This window comes from Penaeus vannamei, chromosome 6, assembly GCF_042767895.1.
Source record: "Penaeus vannamei isolate JL-2024 chromosome 6, ASM4276789v1, whole genome shotgun sequence".
Classification (NCBI taxonomy): domain Eukaryota; kingdom Metazoa; phylum Arthropoda; class Malacostraca; order Decapoda; family Penaeidae; genus Penaeus; species Penaeus vannamei.
In genome coordinates, this window is record NC_091554.1 from 12,106,734 (window position 1) to 12,121,733 (window position 15,000).

Here is a 15,000-nt window from a genome sequence, read left to right on the forward strand (position 1 = left end):
TTCCTCTTTTCTCTTAATTATCTTTTGCTAATCGACTTTATCCTCATTTCTTCATTTTCTTCTGCTCATCGACTTTATCCTCATTTTCTTCTACTTCTTTTTTCTACTTCTTGTTCTTCTTCTCCTCCTCTTCTCTTTTTTATGTCAAAGGTTACACAAACTCAATATCTATCAGTGAACACAACTCACCGCCCTTCAGATGCGGTTAACAGGGGTTTGTGTCGTTTCTCTGCCGTCGCTGACCGGAAATTACTCTCAAGACCCACCCTCTTCCTCTTTCCTTTCTCTTTCCCTTTCCCCTCTTTTTCCCTTTCCCCTCTTTTTTTCATAGTGTTTCTTCTTATCTTTTTTGTTTCCTTCGTTTTCTTGTGTTCTTTTTTTATCTGTTCGTACATGTTTTCGTTTATTTTGGGTATGTTTTCTTTCTTCTTTTTATATTCTCCTTTTTCTTCTTCCTCCTCCTCTCCCCCTGCTCCTCATTTTCCTTTCGTCACCATCCCTCTTCTTCTTCTTCTTTTTCTTTGTCTTCTTCCCCCCACCCCCACCCCACCCACCCTCCCCGGCCCCCCTCAACTGACCATCTTGTAACCTCCTTCCTTTCAGCACTCAGGTCGGACGTAAATACCCAGTCACGTGATCAAAGTCTGCCTTCCATCTAGGGGAAGAATGGAGCCTCGTCCTTATCTTTAGCGTTTATTTTATCCAGACGTTTTTTCCCCCCAATGCTCGCCGACGTCTGTGACCTCTGACGTCCCCTCCTCCTTCCTCCTTGTCCTCCTCCTCCTCCTCCTCCTCTTCCGCCTCATTTTCTTCTTCTTTGTCCTCCTCCTTGTCCTCTTCTCCCCTCAACTACTCGTTAAAATCTCTTTTATCTCTTTCTTTTTCGCCTGCCTTCTCTCTCTCTCTCTCTCTCTCTCTCTCTCTCTCTCTCTCTCTCTCTCTCTCTCTCTCTCTCTCCCTCTCTCTCTCTCTCTCTCTCTCTCTCTCCCATCTCATAATCTTTACATTTGCTTACTCCTTAAATGTTATTATATGTTATTCTCCCCATTTCCTGTTTTCAAATTATTCCTTTACTATTCTCTTGTCCTCCTTCATATTTTTCTCTCTCTCTTTCATATCCCTTTCTTGTGTAAGTACTTTCTTATTCTTGGGACCCTCGTGAAAATCGTGTTTTTCTCTGCCCTTGTCTCAGTTCCTTTATCCTTTTTTTATTTTTCATCCTTCTGTTCCAACTTTTTTCCCTCTTTGTCCTACTTCTCCTTCCACCTTTTTCGTTCCCTTCTTCACACATTTTCTCTTCCCTATGCTCTTTCCCTTTTCTCCTATTCTCTTCCCTTCCTGATCTTTTCTTTCTCCTTTCCCTCCTCTCTCCCCTGTTTCTCATTTCTCCTCTTCTCTCCTTTTCCCTCTCCCTTTATCCTTTTCCTTCTCTCCCCTTTATTTCCTTCCCTCTTCTCTGCCCGCTCCTGTTCCCCTTCCGTCTTCTCTCTCTCTCCTCTTATTCCCCTTCCCACTTCTCTCTCTCTCTCCTCCTATCCCCCTTCCCTCTTCTCTCTCTTCTCTCTCCCTCCTATTCCCCTTCACAATACTCTCTCCCCTCCCTTTCCCTCCCCTTCCCTTTCCCTTCCCCTCCCTCTTCTCTCTATTCTCTCCCCTATTCCCCTTCCCTCTCTCTCCCCTCCCTTTCCCCTCCCCCTTCCTTTTTCTCTCTCCCCTCCTATTCCCCTTCCCTCTCTCTCCCCTCCCTTTCCCTCCCCCTTCCCCTTCCCTTAAACTGCCCGCCCCACCGTGGCCGGCAACTTTGGGCCAAACGGAGATCATAAATAAGGCTAATATATAAGGTTAAGTAGCTGGCTGGAGGTGGCACGCCATCTTAGCCTCTATAGAAGCCCTTCGTACCGATCAGTCTACCTTGAGACAGAGCCGGCTATCGATTAGGCACACGCGAAAATGGACCTTTTGCCCGGAGCGCCAATGGGTAATTGTGCATAAATAAGGGCCGAATACCTTGTGCATGTGGAGGCCAAACTGATCCTTATGCAACGGGTATTTAAAACCTTTAATCACCGTCACTGTCACGTGGTGCTGGCAACTGGATCCTTACTCTCCTGACCCCCTCCCCTCCCTCCCCTCCCTCCCCTCCCTCCCCCAGACGCACACCAAATGAAGACCAGAAATTACACGAACTTTCATTTGCCATTAGACTTCATGCTACGAAACTTTGCGTATTTATTTGTCTGCCTCCTGGCCCTAACAGACACATTACCCCTACCCTCCCCCCTCTCCCCCCTCTCTCTCTCTCTTTCTCTCTCTCTCTCTCTCTCTCTCTCTCTCTCTCTCTCTCTCTCTCTCTCTCTCTCTCTCTCCCTCTCTCTTTCTCTCTTTCTCTCTTTCTCTCTTTCTTTCTTTCTCTCTCTCTCTCTCTCTCTCTCTCTCTCTCTCTCTCTCTCTCTCTCTCTCGCTATCTATTTCTCGATCTCTCTCTCTCGTTCTCCCTTTCTCTGGCTCTTTCTCATATTTTCTCTTCTTTCTTCACCTTCCCTCTTTTCTCCCTAACTCTCCCATTCCCTCTCCCCCTATTCCTCTCCCTTCTCCCCCTCCCCCTCCCCTTCCCCCTCGCTTATCTCTCTCCTCCTATCCCTCCCCTTTCCCCCATCTCTTATCCCTCTCCCCCTCTCATTCTCCCTTGCTCCCGTCCCCCCCTCACTTATCCCTCTCCCCCTCTCCTTCACATATCCCTCTCTCCCTCTCCCTCTCTTATCCCTCTCCCTCTCTTATCCCTCCATTTTACCCTCGTCTCTGTGCCTCCTCCTCTCCTCCGCCTGCAGCCGAGTGTGTGGTGCCGCTCCTCCCGAGGTATTGGTCTTTCACTAGTATTATTGTTGCCCATTCTACTGACCAATCTCCGTGTCTCTGGTCTCGTCCTTATTTTACTGTCGTCTTTTTGGTTCCTGGTTCTTGTATTTCTTTGTTTATTTGTGTATTTGTTTTGATTTTATTTGGATTCGTATGTTTAGGGGTGTGTTCTGAGAGAGGGTATATTTATTTGCTCTGGGACATTTGACATGGTGAATGTTATGTTTCTCAATTTGTAGGGATATATGTATTGTCTCTTTGTTTGTTTGTTTTTCTCCAGATTTATAATTGCTTTCATGATGTTCATGGCATAGTAGTTGATCCCCCCCCCCCTCTTCTTCAAAAAAATAATAAAAATAAAAAATAAAACAAGAGCATTTCGCCTGGCTGAATAAATTGAAAAATCAAGAGAGACCCACCAATTTGCCGGGAATCACATGCACTACATGGCACTTACCACAACTTTCCCACGGTCCTCTTCCCTCTCCCCCCCACTTCTCCCCTCACCCCTCACCCCACCCCTTGATGTTGCCACCCCCTCACCCCTATTCCCTCCCTTACCCCCGTCGTCTTTCTCATTCCATGCTGCATCACGTTCTATCTGTGTGCCTATCGTAATCGGAATCTGTATCCTCTTTGCTGTCATTATAAACCCATTGGAAGAGAGTTGGGGCTTCTCACCCCCTCCTTCCCCTCCCCTCCCCTCCCCTGCTCCCTTTCTTTTTCCTCTTTCTCCCTTTTCCTTCTCCCTTAATTTCCTTTTTTTCCCTCCCCTGTTTCCTTTCTCTTATCTCTTTCTCCCTTTTCCCTTTTTCCCTGCCTTTCTCCCTTTCCTCCCTCCCTTTCTCCCTTTCCTCCCTCTCTTTCTCCATTTTCTCCTTTTTCTCCCTCCATTTTCCCCCTTTTCTCTCCCGCCGTCCTTTTTATTTATCTTATTTCGGTATTTTCGTTTCAGTTTCCTCTTCGGTCCGGACTTTGCTACAATATCCGCGTTGGTCCCGAGAGTTCGGCTTTCGAACTTTTCTTTGTCTTTTATTTCATCCAAACTTACATATTATCTTCCTGTTTTTTCTCCCTCTTTCAGCTTCAACTTTTTTCTTTATTCTCCCTTCCGTCTTCTTCATTTCCTTCTCTTCCTTTCCCTCTCTTTCATCCTCACCATCCTTCTTTATTCTCCCCTTCCTCCCTCCCTCCCTCCCTATTCTTCCTTCCACTCTTTCCCTCCTTCTTCGTCCTCACCATCCCTTTTTATTCTCCCTTCCTCTCGCCCTTCTCCACCCCCCCTCCCTCCCTCCCTCCCTCCCTCCCTCCCTCCCTCCCTCCCTCCCTCCCTCCCTCCCTCCCTCCCTATTCTTCCTTCCACTCTTTCCCTCCATCTTCGTCCGCCCTTCCTTTGTTTCTCGAGACCCGGATCTTCAAGTCGGTCTCGAGAGGACGCCTCGAAGCCTATGAAGCGGGTCTTTTCCTTTCAGTTTTAAAGGAAAAAAAGAATAATGTTTAGGCTAATCGTTTTCTTCTTCTTCTTCTTCTTCTTCTTCTTCTTCTTGATGTTCAGGTTTGGTTGATTATTTTTTCAGGGTCTTTGTCTTTTGCTTTTCTTTGTTTCTTGGGTGGATGTTTGTTTTTTTTGTCTGCTTCGCTTTGTCTCGATTTCGATCTTGGTCTCTCTTTCGCTTTCTCTCTCTCTCTCTCTCTCTCTCTCTCTCTCTCTCTCTCTCTCTCTCTCTCTCTCTCTCTCTCTCTCTCTCTCTCTCTCTCTCTCTCTCTCTCTCTCTCTCTCTCTCATTCTATTCCTCTTTCTATCCCTCTCTCTTTTGCCTTACCCTTCTCCCTCGCTGTCTCTCCCCCATCCTCCCACCCCCACCCCTACCCTCCCTCCTTCCTCTATCTCAGGTTTATTTTCCTGAAACATATTACTTGTTTCACTTCGATTTACCTTTGGGCGAGTCGGAGAAAACAGAGTTGTATAATAAGTTTCCTTTGCCTTAAGACCGTCGACGGGTGAGGGACCGACTGGGGCTCGTGGGTGAAATGAAGACCTCATCCAGACGGGTCTTTGGTCTTTGTGCGGCCATGAAAGACCATGAATTTATGCGACAACTAAATATTTTTTTTTCCTTCGTATTTATGTCGGATAGCCATTTTGCTGTCGTCTTTCCCTTCGTCTCGCATTCACTTTTTTATGTCTTTCTTGTGTCTTCCTTACCTCTCTGCTTTCTCTTCTCTCTCTAATCTCTTCTCTCTGTGGTCTTTTCTCTCTCTCTCTCTCTAATCTCTTCTCTCTGTGGTCTTTTCTCTCTCTCTCTCTCTCTCTCTCTCTCTCTCTCTCTCTCTCTCTCTCTCTCTCTCTCTCTCTCTCTCTCTCTCTCTCTCTCTCTCTCTCTCTCCAAACAGAAACAGCCCAGGAACAAAGGCAGGGGCAGCCTGCATAGTCAGAGAACCACGGGGACGGAAGACCAAACAAAGTAGGAAGTGAAGGGAAACATGGGGGCATCTGAGGGAGGGAGGGAGGGAGGGAGGGAGGGAGGGAGGGAAAGCATGGGCACAGAGAATGAAGGGGCCATGATGGTGAGGGGAGGGGAGGGGAGGTACCCCGGAGGGCGTGGGTAGACGGGTGTGGGCAGCAGCTGGCCTGGACCCCCCACTGTATTGTGTGAGTTCACCCAACCCCCTTCCCTCCACCCCCCCTTCCCCCCCGGGCTTTTAGCGGGTGTCAAGGGAATCATTGCTCGACAAAACATGGTACCCTGATTTTGTTTGTGTCTCGACCTCCTATAACGACCATTAGATGTTTACGGAACGTGGCTGAGGGAGCGCCGGCGACGGAATTGCTAATTAGCATTTGCATCAGCTTCTTAACTACTTTTACTTAATGGAATTTGGCGACGGGGAAGATAAGCGTGAAAATTAATCCCCGCGAATTATGCTTCGGCGCGAATGAATGGGCATCTACGGACCACAGGGGATGGAAGGGGGGGAGGGGGGGTTAGGCCAGCTGCTTTGTGTGTGTGTGTGTGTGTGTGTGTGTGTGTGTGTGTGTGTGTGTGTGTGTGTGTGTGTGTGTGTGTGTGTGTGTGTGTGTGTGTGTGTGTGTGTGTGTGTGTATGTGTGTATGTGTGTCTTTGTGTGTCTGTGCGTATGCGTGTGCGTGTGCGTGTGTGTATTTCAAGCCAACATAAATATTTTGTAAAAAGCTTCTTAGATGATAAGGTAAACACCCAAGTTTCTTGATGAATATCAGAATTCGTCACAGCTGATATTAGAGCGCAATATCCCCGTAAATCGCCAGAAATAATTTCATTCAGCGATAGAACGGACACCGAATCGCCAGCTGAGATCAGATCATCACATTCTTTTATAAGATTATCGACGGGGTTTTCATTATCGTTCGCGTGGTATCGTCAGCCGCTATCGTCATCACCGCATGTTATGACGGCAGGAGCTCTATCCCTGTGATTATTGTATTATCAGCGGGACCTGGTAACGGCTTGTTATTCCCTCAGCTGTTGTATTGTTCGCTGGGTCAGAGTGCACGCTGCTCCTTCGGCCAAAGCCCCTCGTGTCTCCGGTCCTGTGTGTGCGTGTGTTTGTATATGTGTGTGTGTGTGTGTGTGTGTGTGTGTGTGTGTGTGTGTGTGTGTGTGCGTGTGTGTGTGTGTGTGTATGTATGATGCACATTTCTCTCTCTCTCTCTCTCTCTCTCTCTCTCTCTCTCTCTCTCTCTCTCTCTCTCTCTCTCTCTCTCTCTCTCTCTCTCTCTCTCTCTCACACACACACACACACACACACACACACACACACACACACACACACACACACACACACACACACACACACACACACACACACACACACAGTACATCAAGAAACAAGCAAACAGAGAGAGAGAGAGAGAGAGAGAGAAAGTAGCCCGACACACAGGCAGTCGGAATAAACCTCCGCGTCCACTCACTCGGCGCCCGAATCGAATGCTCCGAAGCGAGAGGTTCGGCTGACGAGGAACATCTCAGTCGGCAGAAGAAGCGTGACGTGAAGCCGCTCGCCCTACGTGACGCTCGACGCCCAGCCACGCTTAGCAGGAAGGGAAGGGCGACGCCGGCCTCCGCGCTCGGATCACCCGCGCGCGCACAGGAGCGAAGGTAAATGGGCGAGATGGTCGAGTATCCGCTGCGGCCGTGACGGGCAATTGGGCGCCGAGATTTGGAAGCCTTGGTCGGAGCGGGCGTGCGGTCGGCTTGGTCATGGCGGGTGCTTTGGTTCGGGCGGGGGCGGGGGGAGGGGGAGGGAGGGGAGGGGAAAGGGGGAAAGGGCAACAAGGGCAGTCACGGTTCTTGCTGTGCCTCTCTTTCTCTCTCCTTCTCTCTCTCTCTCTCTCTCTCTCTCTCTCTCTCTCTCTCTCTCTCTCTCTCTCTCTCTCTCTCTCTCTCTCTCTCTCTCTCTCTCTCTCTCTCTCGCTTTCTCGCTTTCTCGCTTTCTTTCTCTCACTTTATCTCTTTCTCTCACTTTATCTCTTTCTCTCACTTTCTCTCATTCTCATTCTCTCTCTCTCTCTCTCTCTCTCTCTCTCTCTCTCTCTCTCTCTCTCTCTCTCTCTCTCTCTCTCTCTCTCTCGCTCTCTCTCGTTCTCTCTCGTTCTCGCTTTCTCGCTTTCTCTCTCTTTCTCTCACTTTATCTCTTTCTCTCACTTTATCTCATTCTCATTCTCATTCTCTCTCTCTCTCTCTCTCTCTCTCTCTCTCTCTCTCTCTCTCTCTCTCTCTCTCTCTCTCTCTCTCTCTCTCTCTCTCTCTCTCTCTCTCTCTCTCTCTGTCTCCCCTCCTTCTCTCTCTTACTCTGTGTGTGTGTGTGTGTGTGTGTGTGTGTGTGTGTGTGTGTGTGTGTGTGTGTGTGTGTGTGTGTGTGTGTGTGTGTGTATGTGTGTGTGTGTTTGTATGTATCCCCTCCCCCCCTCCCTGCTTCCTTCTCATTCAACATGCACAAACGTTCTTGTACGAGACGGCAGATCCTGTGGTGTAGAGAGGAAGGAATACAAAGGAAGAAGGAAATGGGCGATGAAAGGAAGAGCAGTATTAATGTACGGGGGAAGAAGGTACAGGAGGGGATGATTGGGAGTAATAGAGAGGTAATTGCTGCGTGAATAACCCCCCCGTCCCCCCCCCCCTCTACACTCACACCCCTTCCCTCTCCCCCCGTTCTCTTCAGTACACTTGGCACACCTAGGGTAGTGGACTGATCACGTCTCTTGGTCTTTCGCATCACTACACACCTCCTCCGTTCATGTCTTTAAACGGTTCAGGTTTGTTATGGAGGCGTGTGAGATGAAGAGCTTTTTTATCTTTAATATTCCGTCTCTCTCTCTCTCTCTCTCTCTCTCTCTCTCTCTCTCTCTCTCTCTCTCTCTCTCTCTCTCTCTCTCTCTCTCTCTCTCTCTCTCTCTCTCTCGCCCATCTCCGTTCTATAACACTGCAGGATATTCCAGGCAAGTTTCTACAAATTACTCTTAGATGCAATTACTGCACCGATCATTTTTCCTCAGATAGAAAGTGAGAGAAGAGACAGACAGACAGAAACATGAATGGGAGAGAGAAAGAGAGAGAGAGAGAGAGAGAGAGAGAGAGAGAGAGAGAGAGAGAGAGAGAGAGAGAGAGAGAGAGAGAGAGAGAGAGACACCCCCTTCCCCCTTGCGCAAGTAATTACCATCTCGGATAACTCACCTGAGCACCAAGCAGGGATGGACTGACCCTAGAGGTAATAATTACTCCAGGTCTGGAATGGGAAGGGAATGGGAATTACATCCAGTGTGTTTTACCGCTGGCGCGTTGATTTATGTCGGGAATAGCGCCACCCCGGGTTGCTGATAAGGCCGGGGGGGAGGGGGTGATAACGCTCTCCTTGCTCTACTCGATAAGAGATTACCCTCTTAACCGCTGTTAAGTAGGATACATACACTCGCCCGTTAATAAGGTCCTGCGTTGCCCCGCTTCTCTGGATTATCGTCCCCGTAAGCTGCTGGGAAAAAGTACATTTGCATTAGTTTCTGATATAATACGAACGCCAGAGAAGGTATTAACCGCTGGAAATGAGGGAAAAGGATTCCGTCTCCTTTATGGTTGGGAACGTCTGTCCTCGACTCCGCGCGAAGCAGAGAAAGGAAGCTTCGAGCCTGGATGGAGCTTCGGGTTCGAGTGAAGCCAACTCAGACTGGAGTTCGACTTGGGAGGAGAGCCCTTCAGACCACGAAGACGAAGGAAATGCTTGAAGGAAAAATGCTGTACGTGGGAAAAATGATTGAAGGTGTAAGATCCGTAGACTCGAGGACCCTCCCCTTCGCGTCGTAGGCAACCTCTGTGTTTTGACATGCGGCCAGCAGAGGGCAGCAGCAGGCTCACAGCGTTCTGTAATTGGTGGCTCAATTAGTAACTTTCCCGACACGACTGACCTAGCTGAATTATGCCTAACGATGATAGAATGAACAAGTGTGCAAACTCGAGGGGTAACGGGTCACCCGTTCCTCACACACACACACACACACACACACACACACACACACACACACACACACACACACACACACACACACACACACACACACACACACACACACACACACACACTCACACACTCACACACACACATGAGAGAGAGAGAGAGAGATTGTGTTACCATTTATGTAAATTGCTCCCTCGCCTTTGCATTCTTGTTCTAGTGTGATTTGCATGTGTATTTCTTTGTCTTCTACTCCATATTGCTTTTAGTGTCCTCCATAAGAAGACAGAAACAAGATTTCCATGATGCACAGTGACTGAAATTCTCTCTCTCTCTCTCTCTCACTTTCTCTCCCTCCCTCCCTCTCTCTCTCTCTCTCTCTCTCTCTCTCTCTCTCTCTCTCTCTCTCTCTCTCTCTCTCTCTCTCTCTCTCTCTCTCTCTCTCTCTCTCGCTCTCTCTCTCCCTCTCTCTCGATTTTCCTTCCTTCCTCCCTCCCGCTCTCCCTCCCTCCCTCCTTCCCTCCCGCCGTCTCTCCATCCCCATCCCCATCTATCTTTCCTTCTCCTTCTGACTTACTCTTTCCGTCTCCTTCTCCTCCCCTCCCTTCCTCCCACCCTCTCTTCCTCTCTTCCTTTTATATTCCTAGAATTCGTGAGCAATCAGTGTTAAAACTCCCCCCCTTTTCCTTACCCGGCGCCGGATAACGTCTCGAGAAATATTTAGGTGTCGTACAGCCTCGAACTTCATCAATTCTTAGGAAACTTCACGCCATGTTTCATACGCGGTAATGTGTTTTGTACGGCAGGGAGTCCGATGTTGGTTATTTACTGTATCAATTATCAACACTTTTAATTAAGTTAGTGTTTTTGGTCCGCTAACTTTGGCAATGCGGGAGCAATAATACGACTGCCCTAAACACTAGTCGGAAATTGTGGAAGATAGACCAGTAGATTAGCTGATTTTCGCTCTGGAAACGCTGATATAAGGTTAGGGAGCGGCGCGACGGGACGAAGGTTCTTTCGCGGGAAAAGAGGAAGAATATTTTCTTTTTTTTTTTGTCTGTGGTTAGTTTATGCTGGAAGATTACTGAAGAGCAGTTTATGTGGTGTGAATTTCCCGTCTCCGCCGATTTCGGGAAGTATTGTATTTTTGTGAATTGATGTGATTACTTGTTTTCCGTTGTATTACACAAGGGGATGGGCAGCATATCCTCCCTAGCAATACAGCATGAGGTTCAGTTGCAGTGTATGCGCCTCGCCTCCCCACCTCTGTTATACTGACCAGTTCAAAATTGCCATTTTTTTCAGTTGCCATTTTCATTATTCAGCTACATCCTACTGTGCCATCTATTATTACCTTCTCACCACCCTTTCCTTTTCCCCCTTCCCTATTCCCCCACCCCCCTTTTCTCCCCCTTTGTTACTCGCAAACGTACATTACTGCCGTTCCTTCATCATTCATTATGCAATGTACGTTTGCTGTCATCGCAACTTTTCTCTTGTAGACCCGTCCATTTCTGGGGGGTTATATTCCCTTCCTCGCCGATATTCTAACCTTTCCTTCCATTCTCTTTCGTTCCCAGCCATTCTACACAGCTCTCCCCCATTCCCTTCTCCCTCCCTCCCCTCCTCTCCTCTCCCCTCTCCTCCCTCCGTGGCAATCCTAGGCTTCCACCTTTCACCGCTTTTCTCTACCCGCGCGGTCTTTCCTTCCCTTCCTCTCCCTCCACTCTCTCTCTCTCTCTCTCTCTCTCTCTCTCTCTCTCTCTCTCTCTCTCTCTCTCTCTCTCTCTCTCTCTCTCTCTCTCCTCTCTCTCTCTCTCTCTCTCTCTCTCTCTCTCTCTCTCGCTTCCCTCTCTCCCTCCCTCCGATGCTTGCTTATTGATCCCCCCGCAGATAAAAGTTAAGCTCTTTTTCAAGTGGATTACGAATGATAGGATCAACTGATAGGTTTGGTAAATAGAATAGGAGAAGGGAGGGATAAAGGTCTGTGAATAAGGCCGGGGAGATTTTCGTAGATGGAGATAGATATTGGTGGAGGGAAGTTTTGTGACGTCACCCACTGGCTTTGCTTCCCGTGCTTTATAAATGGGCGATTTACTTAACGATGCGCGCTTGTTACACGTCGTGGTCTTTACGTACATTGCGGACACGCGGGGGGGAATGAAGACGGATATGTATAATTCCCTTGATAGGTCTATTTATGCGTCTGAACTGATATATCCATGTAATGTAACCCCTGATCCAGGCCATCGCGCCGGAGCCCTGCTTTATTAAACCATTAAATCAAGTCTTTCCCCACAGAGGTGACAAAACCTATGCCGAGCTCCACCCCTGTTCGCTCGCCACTCGGACGTAGACGGGAGAGACGGAGGGAGAGAGAGAGAGGAACGAATGTGAGGGAGAAGAAGAGGAAGAGAGGGATAGAGAGGGAGGAGATGAAGAGAGAAAGAGAGCCAGCGCGCCTCAGCCAGTCTGCCAGCCTCCCTGCTGTGGGGAACACGCGGCAAGCACGTGCCCCACGCTGATGCAGTGTACTCAGAATTCTTCATATCTGAATACAAGAGAGGGGGAGGGGGTCGAGGGTTTGGATGTCCCCCTTTCCTCTCTCTTTTCTCCCCTCTGTTTTCCCCTCGGTCGTGGACGGGGAGGAGGCGGTGGGTCGCGTCGCCGGCTGCCATCGTCGGGCGGGTCTGCTTGTGTGAAGGGTGAGGTCCCAAGTGAGCAGTGGGTGTCCTTGTTCAGGTAACTGTCATTGTTTGATTGTTTTACATGTTAGAATATCTTCAGTAATATCTCCTTTGTGAAAAAATAATAAGATTCTTTTCATGATGAATTGTGATTAACTGCCATGGAGGTGTGCGTGATAATGAAAATGTGATTAATGTAGGTTATCAAATTAGTATTTTTATTATATGTAGCCAAATGAATATGATAATGAAAGTCGTGATAATGGCTGTGCTACGAATTGACCTACTGAGCACGGCAGTTGCATGTCAAGGTTATTTCAGGGGTAGCAATTAGGTAATGCTTTGTGGCCTTACACCAGGGATTTATTTTTATTATGTAAATTCATTTGTATCATTCTTTCGCATTTTATTTTTGTATGTTAGGTAGCACAGAGTTATTTTATTCATATTTTGAAAGCAAAGCATTTTCTCAAGTTGGGAAATTATAGTAGACTGATGATTTGCTGTCTTTCATATAGTCTCAAATATAGACATTATCTCTATCTTATCCCTGTTGTAAAGGGAGCTGTAGAGAGTGTCAGAATGAAAATGCTGGTATTTAAGATTATCCATGTACATTAATAGACTATATTCTCTATGCCTAGATTACTGATATTTGCATAATTAATCTTTGCTAAGATTTCTATTATGCCAAGATCACTTCATAGCTCCTGCTACAGATACCCCTACTGGTCATAAATACCTTAAGTCTGGATCTGTAAGAAACCTATAAGTAGATAGAAAATGGGCAATCTTGTGGATTAGATAATGAAAGAGATAGAGGGAACGGGTTTATTAATGGCTTTCTTAATTAAAATTGCAAAGCCAGGAACTCTGAATAGTATTTGGAGGTTTTAACCAGTTTAGTTTAAGATTCAAGTTTATGGGAAAAAATGGACAAAATGTTATCTTTGGAAGTATAAACCTTTTGCAAAATAATCCTCTCAATTGGTAATAATTTTAAGGCATTTCATTTGTGAATTTAATACGATAATGCACTTCATAGGCATGGAAAGAAGACACCGGCGAAGAGGAAGGAAAGGGAGGGAACGAACTGAGAGAAAAATCCAAAGGGGAAACATAACACAGATGTCAACCAAGGGGATTGCGGAGGCAGAGCCTTGGAGGTGACAGTTATAGTGCAGTAAGTATATAATCAGAATGATGGGGGAAGGAAGAAGGGCTGGAACTGAATGAGAAAATTAATAAGAGAAGAAGGGGAAGAGAGATTAACTAGTGAGAGAGAGTGGAGGTCCTGAACCATGCATGAAGGGTAGGAGAAGATATTGAGATGGTCCTTAATGGGCACTAAAGAATATCTGAGAACGGGGCTTGAGTTAGTTGATAGAAAAATCCAAACAAACTAGAGGGGATAGAATATTGAATATGGTTTGTGGAAGCAATTGGAAGAAAAAGAAGAAGAACGAGAAAAAGAAAAAGAAATGAAGATAATTTCTATTAGCAAACAAGAGGAAAGAGGACGATGAAGGCAGAAGAAAGTTTGACGACCCTTTTCACGTTTCCTTATCATTTCGTCAGTCCAGTTGGTTCTGAGCACTGGACGGAGAACTGATAAGGGCTTGTGGGGGAAGAAAGCTACAAGCAACTTCTCAACACCAGACAGCAAGTTACTGACCATCAAGACAACTTTACCACACAAGAGCCGAAGGAGAGATACAGCTAATGTTTATTGTTATTGGAGGGTGATGATGAAGTTAATTCATTATGATTTTTTTAATTACTTTTTTCTAGATTAGTCTGTATGATTTAGGAGACATATTCTGTTTCATTTATCTTTGAAAGTATGAATTACAGTAGTCAACTTTTGAACACATTAGCATTATTAAAAGTATTTTCAATTTATTTCAAATCACTAATGAAAATTGATTTACAGTGTTTGAGACTATGCTAATTCAAATGCAGTATTAGAGACTAATTATTCATGTACAGTATTAGAGATTCTAATCAGTGTTTCTCAGAAAGTTTCAATATAAGAGGACTAAGTTGTATGAGGACTGTTTTGTTAATCAACTGATTTCGACTTGCTATTCATAAATGTAGCTTACAAATATCTATATAAGTTTTATGAGAAGAAACATATTGTTTTTAGGAAAATTAAAATATCTATACTGTATTGTCACAAAATTATTCTTAACTCTTAAAAATACTAAAATCCATTAGTTATTCTTTGTTCACCTCAACCACCTACTATGCCCTATTTCCTTTTATAGGTGATTTTGTTTTTATTATTGTACAGTCAGATCTTTGTCTGTTTGCAGATGTGTTATACAAAAATAGGATTTTAATAGAATAGCTGATAACAATGATATATCTAAGGTTGGTATTGGTTAAAGACAAAGCAATCTAGGTGTTTCTCATCTACCCAGTCAAAAGATAATAGATAAAATTTGTTTAGCCACTGGAAAGAATAGCTAGTGCAATAAGAGAGTCGCATATATAATTCCTGACTGGGTGGGCAGCATTTGAGTAGTCTTCAGGTCCACTTCCTAAACTTTAGGGTACCTTTCACCCTAGTCATGCAATTTTATTTTAACCAGATCAGTATGATACAGCAATATAAAATGTGACCAAGGACATTATGGGAAATTTGTTTACAGAGAACTGAATCAATTAAAGTAGAAAAAATCCCAGTACCCCATTGCTTGGAAATGTACTAAGTTCCTTTTGGAACCAATGTAGTCTGCAAATTCAGTGTAGAGCTAAAAGACCTGAAATGAAAAGTTTGAATGGGCAATAGTTTATATATATTTAGATATAAAAAAAGATGTCGCAGGAAAAGAGAACATGTACCAGAAACTAATTGAAATTTTGTAATGAATCACATTACATGAAAATCTCTCTTTATTTAAATCAGTAAGATACATGTTCTATGAATTTTCATAATGCCGAGAGTTTATTACATATTGAA

At 45.8% G+C, this 15,000-nt stretch overlaps 1 long non-coding RNA gene across 2 annotated transcripts in view; it reads left to right on the plus strand.

The window, feature by feature from the left end:
• The window catches only part of LOC138862009 (uncharacterized), a 77,730-nt gene that overhangs the window by 59,792 nt on the left and 2,938 nt on the right, over window positions 1-15,000 (plus strand). The window contains exons 4-5 of one of the 2 annotated variants that reach the window (XR_011398614.1): window positions 11,647-12,087; window positions 13,078-15,000. The exon at window positions 13,078-15,000 is cut by the window's right edge and continues 2,938 nt beyond it. This is a non-coding gene — a long non-coding RNA (uncharacterized lncRNA). Of the gene's footprint in view, window positions 1-11,646 lie in introns of both variants that reach the window. The other variant, XR_011398613.1, reaches the window with a different exon arrangement.